The following is a 16,316-nucleotide window of genomic DNA, read 5'->3' as shown; positions in this document are numbered from 1 at the left end:
GTCTACATTGGTAGAATACACTGCCAGTTGGTGACAGCTGCTGCTAACATCAAGAAGTGAACTACAAAGAGGTGAACAAAGAATCAGTAATGGTAATATTAAATGATCATTTATGGAAAGAAAAGAGGGAATATAAATGTATAAATTCAGGGATCATGTAATTAAAATAAGCATGGGTAGCAAAGAGCTGAATAAAGATGAAATGGTGACAGAGGAAAATACAAATAAATAGGAAAGTGAAGAAGTAAGTGAGCAAAGACAAGAAGATACAGCTTTGTTCTCTGACTTTTGGTTCATTAGTGCACACCGCACTGGGTGTCCTCTGAGATGTTTTGTTACTTGTGGGCTCCTTGCCAGTAGTGGCTTTACTGTGGGTACTTTTAAGTTTTTTTTTTCATTTCCCACCCCTCAAGGGAGTTCCTCAATGCTGGTAAGGGACTCTTGATCTAAGGAACAGGACCAGACCTCCCCTTCCTTGGGTCAAACCTGACTATTTCCCATTCCCCAGGTGCTATATGATACCTACAGATTTAGTACTTCATGAATATAACAATTCTCTTCCTTAGATCAAGCCTGAGTACCTTCCATTTCCCCATTAGCTCTATGAACCCTATTGGTTTAATGCTTCCCCTTGAGTGTACAGTAATTAAAAACTCTGTCAACATCTTTTCCTGTGAGGGACAGTTGCAGATCAAGGGCACTTGCATCAAGGAACTGGAGCTGTTCAACTTTCTCAAATTAAGCCCAATTATTTTTCCCTTCCTGCCACTCTATGATCCTTTTGGGTTTAGCACTTCCTCTAAATATAATTTCATACCTCTATAGTGACTCTTCAGCACTGTATGACCCTTATGAGATTAGTGCTTAAAAAAAAAAAACTAACACATCAGCCATTTCCCACTGAGGCAGGGTGACCCAAAAAGAAAAAAAAACTTCCATCACTGTTCAACACTTTCACCACTACTCATACATAATCACTGTCTTTGCAGAGGCGCTCAGATACGACAGTTTACATGTCCCTTGAAACAGCCAATATCTGAAATCCCTCCTTTAAAGTGCAGGCACTGTACTTCCCACCTCCAGGACTCAAGTCCAGCTAAAAATAATATAGTGATTTATAGTATACAGTGAGTTTCAATACTATTAACAGTTCTTCACACTGATTTTACTGAGAACAAATATTTAAGGGTAAATACTTTGGTAAAAATATACATTTACTTCTATCATACTTCATTCTATTTCAGATAATTATTTTAGAAAACTAGGTCAGAGTAAGAAGAGTGGTGTTTCTGTGGCTAGACTAGGGGAGGCACAACTAATTTATGCTCAGACCCAAGGTTGTAAGCTATACCAGGAAAATAATAAACACCAGAAAACAGACAATATATGTAGTACTATCTAAACTTAACATAGAATGTCGTGAACTTGTTGGCACAGTAACAGTAGATTCAGTGGTGTGAGATTTTACCAGTGCTGCTAGATGAAGTTAATGATAATAATCAACCCAGGCAGAGTTAGCCTTTTTGCAGCTCAAGTTGGAAGTAGTATTTTAAATACTACTGCAGTTGTTTGCAACAATAGACTTTATTATTGTGTGCTTGGTGGCTTCCCTAGTGAATGAGCAAGATGATGTCACAATGTCACTACTTAAACACTCGCAACACACATGGCACTTGCTGCACTCCAAACGAGCTTTGTACATTATTTTATTTTTTTACCTTTTGTCTGGATCAGTGACACTCATTGTCATGCTTAAAGAATCTGAGCCCCCCCCTCTCTCTCTCTCTCTCTCTCTCTCTCTCTCTCTCTCTCTCTCTCACACACACACACACACACACACATTAACCAGATAACTGCTGCGGCATATGGGCGCTTTGCAAACCTGAGAATAGCATTCCGGTACCTCAGTAAGGAATCATTCAAGACTTTATACACTGTGTACGTCAGGCCCATACTGGAGTACGCAGCACCAGTTTGGAACCCACACCTGGTCAAACAAGTCAAGAAATTGGAGAAAGTGCAAAGGTTTGCAACAAGGCTAGTTCCAGAGCTAAGGGGAATGTCCTATGAAGAAAGGTTAAGGGAAATCGGTCTGACAACACTGGAGGACAGGAGGGTCAGGGGAGACATGATAACGACATACAAAATACTGCGTGGAATAGACAAGGTGGACAGAGACAGGATGTTCCAGAGATGGGACACAGAAACAAGGGGTCACAATTGGAAGCTGAAGACTCAGATGAGTCAAAGGGATGTTAGGAAGTATTTCTTCAGTCATAGAGTAGTTAGGAAGTGGAATAGTCTGGCAAGCGATGTAGTGGAGGCAGGAACTATACATAGTTTTAAGACGAGGTACGATAAAGCTCATGGAGCAGGGGGAGAGAGGACCTAGTAGTGGTCGGTGAAGAGGGGGGGCCAGGAGCTGAGTCTCGACCCCTGCAACCACAATTAGGCGAGTACAATTATGTGAGTACACACACACAGATAAAGCTCATGGAGCAGGGAGAGTGGACCTAGTAGTGACCAGCAAAGAGGTAGGCACCAGGAGCTGTGAATCGACCCCTGCAACCACAAATAGGTGAGTACACATGCATGCACACACACACGTGTATAGTACGCAAAGTCATGGAGAAGATTATCAGGAGGAGAGTGGTGGAGCTCCTGGAATGGAACAAGACTTTAAACAACAACCAGCATGGATTCATGAAAGGCAAATCCTGTGTCACAAACCTTCTGGAGTTTTATGACAAGGTAACAGAACTAAGACACGAGAGAGAGAGAGAGGGGGGTGGGTTGATTGCATTTTCCTGGACTGCAAGAAGGCCTTCGACACAGTTCCTCACAAGAGATTAGTGCAGAAGCTGGAGGATCAGGCGCATATAACAGGAAGGGCAATGCAATGGATCAGAGAGGCAACAACGAGTCATGGTACATGAAGACGTATCACAGTGGGCGCCTGTGACGAGCGGTGTCTGACAGAGGTCAGTCCTAGGACCAGTGCTATTTTTGATGTATGTGAATGACATGATGGAAGGGATACACTCTGAAGTGTCCCTGTTCACAGATGATGTGAAGTTAATGAGAAGAATTAAATCAGGCAGGACTATAAAGAGACCTGGACAGGCTAGACACATGGTCCAGCAAATGGCTTCTCGAATTCAACTCTGCCAAATGTAAAGTCATGAAGATTGGGGAAGGGTAAAGAAGACCACAGAGTATAGGCTAGGTGGACAAAGACTGCAAACCTCACTCAAGGAGAAAGATCTTGGGATGACCATAACACCGAGCATGTCTCCGGAGCCCCACATCAACCAGATGACTGCTGCAGCATATGGGCGCCTGGCAAACCTGAGAATAGTGTTCCGATACCGTAGTAATGAATCGTTCAAGACATTGTACAATGTGTACGTCAGGCCCATACTAGAGTATGCAGCACCAGTTTGGAACCCACACCTGGTCAAGCACGTCAAGGCTAGTTCTGGAACTCAGGGGAATATCTTACGATGAAAGGTTGAGGGAAATCTGATTGACGACACTGGAAGGCAGGAGGGTCAGGGAAGACATGATAACGACATACAAAAATACTGCATGGAATAGATAAGGTGGACAGAGACAGGATGTTCCAGAGAGGGGACACAGAAAGAAGGGGTCACAATTGGAAGCTGAAGACTCAGACGAGTCACAGGGATGTTAGGAAGTATTTTTTTAGTCAGAGTCGTTAGGAAGTGGAATAGCCTATCAAGCAATGTAGTGGAGGCAAGTACCATACATGGCTTTAAGACGAGGTATGACAAGGCTCAGGAAGCAGAGAGAGAGAGAGACAGAGAGGACCTAGTAGCGATCAGTGAAGAGGCAGGGCCAGGAGCCGAGTCTAGACCCCTGCAACCACAATTAGGTGAGTACACCCACACAAAAAAGGCAAGTGTCTATCGACAAGTGCCTATGATAACTAGTAACTAACACATATACACACCTACGTTTATTCTTGTACGTGTTGAGATACTACCCTGAGGGAGGTAAATTTAATCCTCATGCTATACACTCCATCCTTTCAGGGATGGGAGAACTACCTTGAATTGGAATTGGAGCTACCATCCCCTTCTTTGGATCAAACCTCATTACCTCATTTTCCAGTGTCTGTGCGACCCTCAGGATTACAAAAACTGTAGTGGTATGACCAGGATGATAAGTATGATGGGGAAAAAAGAAAGATAATTTTCAGTTACAAATCAGTAAATTTAAACTAGCCAACAAAACAACTTTTAGCCCAGGTTAGGTAACACATGTTGTGTTATCTAACAATCATAAGTATTATAATATGCACAGATTTTAAGTGTGGTGCGTATCAGCGGCGGCCACTACATGCTTCTGCCTCACCTCAGAGAACTCCTCTCTGTTGCTAGTATTGCAACATTGTGTAGTTCCTGATGACGCAGATGAGTTTGAAAAATCTAGAGCTATATATTTCCATCTTCATGTGGCTTGTTCTGCATTGTGAAGATCACCTGTTTGCGAGAGAGAGAGAGAGTGTGTGTGTGTGTGTACTCACCTATTTGTGGTTGCAGGGGTCGAGTCATAGCTCCTGGCCCCGCCTCTTTACTGATTGCTACTAGGTCCTCTCTCTCCCTGCTCCATGAGCTTTATCATACCTCGCCTTAAAACTATGTATGGTTCCCGCCTCCACTACTTCACTTTCTAGGCTATTCCACGTCTTGACTACTCTATGACTGAAGAAATACTTCCTAACATCCCTTTGATTCATCTGAGTCTTCAACTTCCAATTGTGACCTCTTGTGTCTGTGTCCCATCTGTGGAACATCCCGTCTTTGTCCACCTCGTCTATTCCACGCAGTATTTTATATGTCGTTATCATGTCTCCCCTGACCCTCCTGGCCTCCAGTGTCGTCAGGCCGATTTCCCTCAACCTTTCTTCGTAGGACAATCCCCGTAGCTCTGGGACTAGTCTTGTTGCAAACCTTTGCACTTTCTCTAATTTCTTGACGTGCTTGACTAGGTGTGGATTCCAAACTGGTGCTGCATACTCCAGTATGGGCCTGACGTAAATGGTATACAGAGTCTTGAACGAATCCTTACTGAGGTATCGGAACGCTATCCGTAGGTTTTCCAGGCTCCCGTATGCTGCAGCAGATATCTGATTGATGTGCGCCTCAGGAGATATGCTCGGTGTTATACTCACCCCCAGATCTTTTTCCTTGAGTGAGGTTTGCAGACTTTGGCCATCTAAACTATATTGTGTCTGCGGTCTTCTTTGCCCTTCCCCAATCTTCATGACTTTGCATTTGGCAGGGTTAAACTCAAGGAGCCAGTTGCTGGACCAGGCTTGTAGCCTGTCCAGGTCTCTTTGTAGTCCTGCCTGATCCTCATCCGATTTGATTCTCATTAACTTCACATCGTCCGCAAACAAGGACACTTCTGAGTCTATCCCTTCCGTTATGTCATTCACATATACCAAGAACAGCACAGGTCCTAGGACTGACCCCTGTGGAACCCCGCTTGTCACAGGCGCCCACTCTGACACCTCGTCACGTACCATGACTCGTTGTTGCCTCCCTGTCAGGTATTCTCTGATCCATTGCAGTGCCTTTCCTGTTATGTGTGCCTGATCCTCTAGCTTTTGCAGTAACCTCTTGTGAGGAACTGTGTCGAAGGCCTTCTTGCAGTCTAAAAAAATGCAGCCAATCCACCCCTCTCTCTCTTGTCTTACTCCTGTCACCTTGTCATAAAACTCTAGTAGGTTTGTGACACAGGATTTTCCCTCCCTGAAACCATGCTGGCTGTCACTTATACACTTGTTTCTTTCCAGGTGCTCCACCACTCTCCTCCTGATGATCTTCTCCATGACCTTGCATACTATACACGTTAGTGATACAGGTCTGTAGTTTAGTGCCTCATGTCTGTCTCCCTTTTTAAAAATTGGGACTACATTTGCCATCTTCCATACCTCGGGGAGTTGCCCAGTTTCAAATGTGTTGAAGATCTTTGTTAATGGTACACACAATATCTCTGCTCCCTCTTTAAGGACCCACAGAGAGATGTTGTCTGGTCAACCACCTTATTTATCTATCAGCTAATATGATATAATAAACTTTGAGGTGTCGAAGATTCGCATAGAGTTACATGTCGTTCTTCACCTCGCGAAAAAAAACTTTTTTTTTTGAGACTCCTATTTCTGCATTTATTACTTAATTAAATGGAATAATATGGTTATATGTACCTCATCCAACACTTGCACCAAGTGGTGCAAGGACATTTTTCCCCCTGCTCTGATTTGTCAAGTTCCTAGCAGCTTCTTCACCTCCTCCTTGGTTATATGTACCTCATCCAACACTTGCTGGTGCACCCCCCTGCTCTGATTTCCTGGAGTCCTACTGGTTTCCACTGTAAATACTTCTTTAAATCTCGTGTTGAGCTCCTGACATACCTCCCGGTCGTTTCTTGTGAATTACCCATCACCCTTCCTCAGTCTGATTACCTGGTCCTTGACTGTTGTTTTCCTCCAGATGTGGCTGTACAACAGCTTCGGGTCAGTCTTGACTTTCGATGCTATGTCATTTTCGTATTGCCGCTGAGCCTCCCTTCTTATCTGTGCATATTCGTTTCTGGCTCTTCGGCTAATCTCTTTATTTTCCTGAGTTCTCTGTCTTCTGTACCTTTTCCATTCTCTAGTACACCTAGTTTTTGCCTCCCTACACCTTTGGGTGAACCAAGGACTCGTTCTGTTCTTCCCATTATTTCTGTTTCCCTTGGGAACAAACCTCTCCTCTGCCTCCTTGCATCTTGTTGCGACATAGTCCATCATTTCTTGTACTGGTTTTCCTGTCAGTTCCCTCTCCCACTGAATGTCTTGAAAGAAGTTCCTCAAGCCTGAGTAGTTCCCCCTTTTGTAGTTTGGTTTTTCCCATCCTATTCCTGCTGCTCTCTCCACTTGGAGCTCAACTATGTAGTCGAAGCACAGAACCACATGATCATTAGCTTCCAGGGGCCTTTCATACATGATATCCTCGATCAGAACTACTCAAGGTGAATACAAGGTCCAGTCTTGCTGGTTCATCCTCTCCTCTCTCTCTGGTAGTGTCTCTAACATGTTGATGCATGAGGTTTTCCAGTACCACATCCATCATCTTGGCTCTCCATGTTTCGGGACCCCCATGGGGCTCCAGGTTTTCCCAGTCAATCTCCTTCTGATTGAAATCACCCATAACTAGTAACTTTGCTCCACCCATGTGTGCTCTCCTGGCCACCTCGGCTAGTGTGTCGACCATTGCTCTGTTGCTCTCATTGTATTCTTCTCTTGGCCTCCTGCAGTTCTGTGGTGGGTTGTACATTACTGCAATTATCACCTTATGTCCCTCAGACTGGATTGTTCCTACTAAGTAGTCCCTTTCGCCCGTGCCGTCCATTCCTTCCATTTTCTCAAACCCCCACTGGTTTTTAATGAGCAGTGCAACTCCTCCTCCCCCTCTCCTCCCTCTGGCTTTCCTGAGGATTTGATATCCGGATGGAAAGATTGAATCTGTTATTATTCTGGTGAGTTTTGTTTCTGTGAGTGCTATTATGTCTGGGGATGTCTCCTTGATTCTTTCGTGCCACTCCTCATACTTATTTGTTATTCCATCTGCATTTGTATACCACACCTTCAACTTCTTTTCTAAGATTGTGGTCTGGGAGGTGTATTGGGGTTGGGGAAGTGGGTGACCTGATAAGGAACTATGGGTGGTTGCTGTGGGGGTGGAGTTTGTAATGCACTGGGTGGGGGCATTGGATGTGGCATGGGTGTTTTGGTTTAGAGTGTTTGGTTGCACTGGGGCTGACCTGGTTGGGAGGCTTCTATAGGAAGTTGTGAGGGAGGCTGTATTTGATCTTCCTGTGTCTGGGATCTCCTGTGTGTACTCACCTAGTTGAGGTTGCAGGGGTCGAGTCCAAGCTCCTGGCCCCACCTCTTCACTGGCAGCTACTAGGTGTGTGTGTGTTAGAGCGTAGTGAATTTTCGCTCACCATGAGGCGGGCTAAAACAACACGGGTTCGATCCCCGCCCTAGTCGCAGTGTTATATATATATATATGTATGTATATATATATATATATATATATATATATATATATATATATATATATGTGTGTGTGTTAGTTACCATTTTGTCCTAGGCACATGTCGATTAGACACTAGGCCTGTTGTAGGTGTGTAGGTGTGTGTGTGTGTGTGTGTGTGTGTATGTGTGTATGTGTGTGAGTGTGTACTCACCTAATTGTGGTTGCAGGGGTCGAGACTCAGCTCCTGGCGTGTGTGTGCGCATGTGTGTGTGCATGTGTGTGTGTGTGTGCATGTGTGTGCGTGTGCATGTGTGTGCGTGTGCATGTGTGTGCGTGTGCATGTGTGTGCGTGTGCATGTGTGTGCGTGTGCATGTGTGTGTGTGTGTGTGTGTGTGTGTGTGTGTGTGTGTGTGTGTGTGTGTGTGTGTGTGTGTGTGTATGTGTGTGTCATACCGAATAGGTAAAAACTTGTGATTTTGGCTTAAAGAGCAACGCTCTTGCTGATTAAGGCAAGTGAAAATTTGCGTATGCAATAATTTCGCAAAATTCATTCTGAGCCTAACGAAAAAAAATTATTTGTGTTTGTTTATTAAATTATTGTAAACTTGTTTAAAATATATTGAGTTGGATTAGTCTAAATTTAATTGCGCTTGTTATAATAAGGGTAGGCAAGTTTTCTAAGGTTCTTTTAGTATAAAATTATTAATTTTTACCTATTCGGCATAACACGCACACACGCACGCGCGCGCTAAGACTCGGGGCCAGGAGCTAAGAATCGACCCCTGCAACCACAAATAGGTGAGTATAGGTGAGTACACACACACACACACACACACACGTACAATGGGAGTCAACCATCAAAGTGATACTGGAAGGTGTTCCGAGGGTCAACTCCCTCTCGGCCTGGTCCATGACTAGGCCTTTGTCAGGTTTCCCTGATATCCCTTCTTCATAATGGGTATGTCTTAGTGAAATCGTTCACCATGTTCATTACTAACGTTACTGAGGTGCGACAGGGAAAACAAATCAAGTTGAAACTGGAGGAAATGAACTTTGAGGGACATCCGACATCGCAGAAAATGATTTGCTGTCAACAGCTCTTCTAACAGAACCTGTATTCCAAAAATATTAAGAAGTCACAACACACGACCCGCACTTAGGAGAGGGAAAGTAATGACGTGTTGGTTCGTCTCTGATCATTTGCCTTCGACAATGGATAAGCTTATTTATTAAAAATAAATGGTATTAATTCATTTTTATGTGTCTGGTTATTGTTCTAAAAATTATTATATATTGTAATAATTATTTAAAGTAATAACAAGATATGGGAAATAAGTTTCAATGAGTTGTCCCCTCAACGGAGGTTCCTTGATGCTGGTGAGGGGCTCTTGATCTAGGGAATTGGATCTGTGCTCCAGTTCCCTGAATTGAGCCCGAATGCCTTTATCCCCCCCCATGCGCTGTATAATCCTATGGGTTTAGCACTCCATGATTATAATAATATAACAATTCAACGAGTTATTATGCTATTTCGAGGCTAATACCGCGCACTTATCAAAATTCCCATGGGATAACACCCCTAGGATCAAAAACCTCGGACAAAAAGTCCTCAGTAAAAGGAAAAATATGGACAATAACCCTCACTTGGTTGGGTTATGTTATATTATGGTAGGTTTGATTAGGTCAGTCCAGGTTAGGATGGGTTAGTCTAGGTTACATTGGGTTACGTTAGAGAGGGGGGGGTCTAGGGCTTTAGTTCTTAAGAGAGGGGGGGGTCTAGGGCTTTAGTTCTTAAGGTGGGCAGGGGGTTGTCTTGCGAGGTTTCGTCTAGGAGCTTCAGTCCTAGTTATCTGTGTGTGTCCTCCGAGGGTTTTGCCCAGCATCCATCGACAGTACCATTGCAGTACATGGCCACGCTGCTCAATGATCCTGGTGGTTACCTTTATCTGGGTGGTAAGGAGAGGCTAGTTTAAACTTACCTAACCTTCGAAGGCCAAGGTTAGTCATTCCAGGTTGTCCTACCCTAGAAGAGGCCTGTCCAGGGGGATCTACCATCAAGTACCGCTGCTTTATTTTTAACATGATGTATATGTTAGGGTGTACGTGAGTGGTTAGAGTTTTAGTTCCTGACCCAGTCAGTTTATTATACATATTTTCAGCGAGCGAAGTAACTGTATCTTGTCTAAAAATTTTGATCACTGACACCGGTTGAATACAGTACAAAACTGCTGTCTTTGTCAGTGGTAAACAACATGATTTGATATTCCGTCTGTGTTTATGTATCGGGTGTAAAAAGTGAGACACATGTGTGGATATATTTAGCTTACTGCCGACTCAAGGTATTTAAGACGCCGTACGCGTGCCAAAGGTCGCCTTTGGGTGAAGCCACAGCAAACGTCCCAGTCAGAGCGGATTTGTAAAACACTTAGCTTGGAAACTATTCCTTTATCCACCAGGTAAATGACGTATTTGGAATTCTGAGACACGTTTTTTGTTGCTTTTTGTGTGGGTGGGAAATCTGAGCTGAGCGAGGTGAGAAGTGTTGCCGCCTCCATTCCCCCCCTCCATGTTTATCTCTGATCTTAGGCTCCCGCACTGTCTGATGTGCTTCAGGACCTCAGAGATCATGCCATCACCATCCTGGCTACTGCCAACCTCGCTGCTGCCATCGCTGTCTTTACTGTCATAACTATCACCACCAATTCAGCAACTGTCACCAACAATACCACCATTAAAACTAACAACTTTATCACCTCCACCATTACCAGTTCAACCACTACCAACAGTAACACAATCAACACAAGTAACCGCATTACCGTCAAGAACGCCACACACATCAGCATAAAAAATCAACTCTACCACCAGCACCAATAAAAGTACCGACGACTATAACAACCAACCTCTACCACCAGCACCATCCACAGTTCTATGATGTTCCTCTTTCGGTTTCCCTAGCAGGAAACCGGCGGTGAATGACCCACACACAGGCTTAGAGCTTTCCAACAATAATGAGGCAGTAAGAGAGGTAACTGTGGATAACCCTATGTTCCTCCTCTCACGTTAACTCGAAATGCCTAGCCATGCTAGGCGTTCTAGTGGTACACTCTGTAATCATTATTTAACTACATGTAAACCACACAACAACCAAATTCTGTAAATTCAACATTGTAATCTTTATAGAGAATAAACTTTGAATTGAATTGAATTGAAACTTGTAGCGGCAAAATTCTTTTATATAAAATCAGTATCTATTGATATATTAATCACTATTTGAGGCTTTATAGATAAACTGCCACTGTTAGCAATTATTATAATACTCGGTGGGGAAACGAGAGTGGAATGGAAGGAGTACAGAACAGAAGGAATACAGAATGGAAGGAGTGTAGAATGGAAAGGGTACGGAATGTAAAGAGCACAGAATGTAGAGTATAGAATGCAAAGAGTACAGAATCGAAAGAGTACAGAATGTTAAGAGTGCAGGATGGAAGAGTGCAGAATGGAAGGGAGTACAATATGCAAGGAGTGTAGAATGGAAGAGTACAGAATGGATGGGGTACAGAATGAAAAGGGTACAGAATGGAAAGAGTGCAGAATGGAAAGAGTGCAGAATAATGAATGAGAAACTTTAATATGCTATGAAAACCGGGCACTGAATTTCAATAGGAAGGCCGCTGCTCGTGTGGTGATGCTGGTAATGTAGCAGGGCAAGATAACTGCCAGCCATGTGTGGTGCTGGCAGAGTTAGACAACTAACTCACACTCATGTGTTTTCGTTTCGGAGTTACTCTTACAGATGTGTAAAAGATGGTAGTGGGTTCGTCAAGTGTCGCTCCAGTCCCTCAATGATAGAAGAGGGGATGTCGACCGCTCAGAAAAACGTCATGAGCTACACATGTCCATCACAACCACATATTCAAACCTTGTTTAAATGTTTTGATGCATAATTATATTTAATATACGTATTTCCTGAGGTCATATAACTATCTCCGCTCAAAGGATGATTTTGTTATTTTAGGTTAGGTTAGGCTTGGTTTAGGTAGGCTACGTAAAACTATAAAAAAGCCTACAAATAAGAAAAAATGGCCTCATTATCTCTGACAATTGAGGTGGTCGGAGGACCCCCCTCCAAAAAAAAAAAAAAAAAAGTTAAAATCTGAACTATACGTTTACCTCTGGTGGTGCGAGAATGGCCTCATATATACACACAAAAAAAATAATCATTTATAAATGTTGTACATCTCACTTTGTTACGCTAGAGCCAAAAAAAAAAAGAGAGAGAAATAAGGCCAACTTTTATGGAGGCGGTAAAGTTATTCTCTGCTGCTGCAGTTGTCTGCCAGAAAAAGTAAATCTTTTTTTCCCCTAAAGAAATACAATTGCTCGGAATACAGCTCGATAAAGATACATACACTAGAATCGCATATCCTTATGTGCAACTAGTATCGAGTGAAACCTGTCCTCTACCCTAAGTGGCTGGTCGTTGCCAAATGTAAACCATCTTTTTATGTATATTCGTTAACTATATGTAAATATAGATTAAACAACGCCAGGTTAACCTCCATTAACCTAACAGGGTAACTAGTAACTAATTTTGGTCCAGTTTGAATCCACAGAAAAACTATGGGTAATACGGACACGTCAACACTGCTTTGTTATAGTGAATTATAACATGAAACACTGCTACGCTATAGTGTAGTAAAATATGAAAGGAAGATGATTTTTACCTGTCATTTGGAGCAGTGACAACACTCAAGTGTGTCATACATAGGTGACAAGTATATATGACAGGTATATCTATCTTCACATGTCTCGATGCGCACCTCATCTTAATTCACCACTAATTAATTATAATGATAATTATCATTCTTCTTCTACCTCTTATTATTATTATTATTTATTATTATTAGTAGTAGTAGTAGAAGTTGTGGTTATATTTATCCCCTCAAAAAAAAAACAGTATGGGAAATTCAAAGCAACACTAATAATATAATATATATATATATATATATATATATATATATATATATATATATATATATATATATATATATATATATATATATATATCTTAGGGTACAGGTTATAATCCAAAATTAGCTCTGGAGATGGTAAAGTGGGAGTCTTGAAACAGGTGGTGAGAATGCTCCCTCATAACTTTAGCACCACACCCGCGACCACCAGCACTCTGGCCAACATTTTTGAAGCATAAGTTAGTCACATTTTGTAAGTATTAGATTTGATGTTAATGAGAGCACCGCTGGAGTTGCTTTGCCTCGATATTAAAAATAGTGAAATATATTCACATCGAGATAAGTATTTAAACCTGAAAAACTCAAGTAAATTTCTCGAAAATCTTAGTTATTAAATGTTTGACTTTGATGTGTGTGTGTGTGTGTACTCACCTAGTTTTGGTTGCAGGAGTCGTTACAGCTCCTGACCCCGCCTCTTAACTGGTCGCTACTTGGTAACTCTCCCTACTCCATGAGCTTAAAGTTATGTATGGATCCTGCTTCCAAATCACTCCAGATTATTCCACTTCCTGACAACTCTATGACTGAAGAAAAACTTCCTAACATCCCTATGACTCATCTGAGTCTTCAACTTCCAGTTGTGACCCCCTTGTCGCTCTGTCTCATCTCTCAAACATTATGTCCCTATCCAACTTGTCGATTTCTCTCAGTATTTTGTATGTCGTTATCATGTCCACCTATCTCTCCTGTCCTCCAGTGTCGTTAGGTGGATTCCCTCAACCTCCCTTAGCTCTGAAACTAGTCTTGTTACAAACTTTTACATTTTCTTTAATTTCTTGACGTGTTTGACAAGGTGTGGGTTCCATACTGGTGCTGCATACTCCAATGTGGGCCTGAGGTATACGGTGTATAGAGTCTTGAACGATTCCTTACTAAGATGCCGAAACGCTATTCTTAGGTTTGCCAGGCGCCCATATGCTGCAGCAGTTATTTGGTTGATGTGCGCCTCAGGAGATGTGCTCGATATTATATTCACGCAAAGATCCTTTTCCTTGAGTGAGGTTTGCAGTCTTTGGTCCCCTAGCCTGTACTCTGTCTGCGGTCTTCTTTGACCTTCCCCAGTTTCCAGGACTTTGCACTTGGTGGCGTTAAACTCCAGGAGCCAGTTGTTGGACCAGGCTTGCAGCCTGTCCAGATCCCTTTGTAGTTCTATCTGATCCTCACCCACTTGACCTCTCCGTATTAGCTTCACGTCGTATATGCCATTCACATATACCAGAAACAGCACCGGCCCTAGGACTGACCCCTGTGGAACCCCGCTCGTTACAGTCGTCGACTCTGACACCTCGTCGCGTACCATCACTCGTTGTTTCCTTCCTGTCAGGTATTCTTTGAGCCATTGCACTGCCTTTCCTGTTATTCCCGCCTGCTCCTCTAGCTTCTGCACCAATCTCTTGTGTGGAACTGTGTCGAAAGCCTTCTTACAATCCAAGAAAATGCAGTCTACCTACCTCTCTCTGTCTCTTTCTCTCCTGCCTTACTTCTATTACCTTGCCGTACAACTCCGGTAGGTTTGTGATACAGGATTTGCCCTCCCTGAAACCGTGCTTTTTTTTTATAAGCTCATTCCTTTCTAGATGCTCCACCAGTCTTTTCCTGATAAATTCTCCATGACTCTGCATACTATACATGTCAGTGACACTGGTCTATGTAGTTTTATGCTACCTGTCTGTCTCCTTTCTTAAAGATCGGGACTACATTTGCTCTTCCACATCTCGGGTAGTTGCCCTGTTTCAATGGATGTGTTGAAGATTGTTGTTAAAGATTGTTGTTAGCGGCACGCACGGCGCCTCTGCTTCCTCTCTCAGGACCCACGGAGAGATGTCCTGTCCCGCCACTTTTGAGGTATCTAGCTCACTTAGCAGCCTCTTCACCTCCTCCTCGGTTGTGTGTAGTGTGTCCAGCACTTGCTGGTGTACCCTATCATTCCAGACTACTGTGGTCCAGTCTGTCTCTACTGAAAACACTTCCTTAAATCTCGCGCGCGCGCGCGCTTGTGTTTGTGTGTGTTTTGGAGGACAAGTGTTTGTAGTAGGTATGTGATGAATGGTTTGAAAAATCGACAAGTTGAAGATTGCATAAGTGTCTCAATCTTCAACTTGTAGTAGGTATGTCGGACAGTTGTGTCTTGGTGCAGCAGGTGTGTCCCGTAGCTAATTTACGTAACGTCGTTTCAGTTTTGTAACTACAGTTGAAATTTATGTATGGCCCCTACAAATTTAGCGCTCCTTCGTGAAATACATACGTACATAACGTCGCTATCACTACCTTTTCCTACCTTGATCACATCTCCATAAAAAGCAAAATGGTTTAAATTTAGGCAGGCATGAAAGGGTCAAAACGGGAGGTTGTGATTGAGTCTCAGGCCAGAGTGTCAAGAATAGTGGCACCGCTTGGCTCCCTGTTATTGATGGTGACACCTCTGTTAATCCTCGACATTTCTCCGGATATTCCAGGAGATGACCTCACCTCTGATTCATTTCCCCTACACACCCTTCCTCCAGCTCTATATTAATATATATATACGTTCAGAAAAGTCACTATGATACGACACACACTTGCCACGTTGACATACAAGGTTCTGTAAAGCTCCTAAATTTTCCTATCAGATAAACTTCTTGGTAAAACTTCAGTGAAATCAATAACAGCCTTACACTGGATTAATTAAATACTTCACATAATCTTATTATGTTCTAAATATGTAGTACTCTTCTTATGTTTTGTATTCTTCGTGTGGGCTAATGTCGGGCATACACATGCACGCACGCACGCACACACACACACACACACACACACACACACACACACACACACACACACAATAATGGATGCAGAATAAGTGGTAGTGATGTGGAAGAGAACAAATGTACTTCTAATATTAGAGAAAATGGACAGACTGGTAGCGTTACACCACAGGTTATTATTACTGATATAAAAGACTATCCTCTACCCTGGGTGTTCCTCTTCCATCTTCAGCCTTATCACTTAGTTCTTTACAGTAATTTTCCGTCTTAAGTGGCTATTAATTGATTTTTTTTGCCTTTTGTATGACTGTATTTCAATTTCAATTTGTTTACCATCTTCCTTCCATACTTATGCATATTAACTAACTTTACAGCTGGTCTACCTCTTCTGTCCTTTGTGTTTCTTGCTTCGACTTCCCTGCAACACCTGTTGAACTAAGGGTTATCTTTATATTTTGTAAGCTATGTTTTAATGTCATCATCTCTTGGG

The sequence above is a fragment of the Cherax quadricarinatus genome, chromosome 83 (genome assembly GCF_038502225.1).
Source record: "Cherax quadricarinatus isolate ZL_2023a chromosome 83, ASM3850222v1, whole genome shotgun sequence".
NCBI lineage: Eukaryota > Metazoa > Arthropoda > Malacostraca > Decapoda > Parastacidae > Cherax > Cherax quadricarinatus.
The sequence above is the reverse complement of the archived record's forward strand: the minus strand, read 5'-3'. Positions refer to the sequence as shown.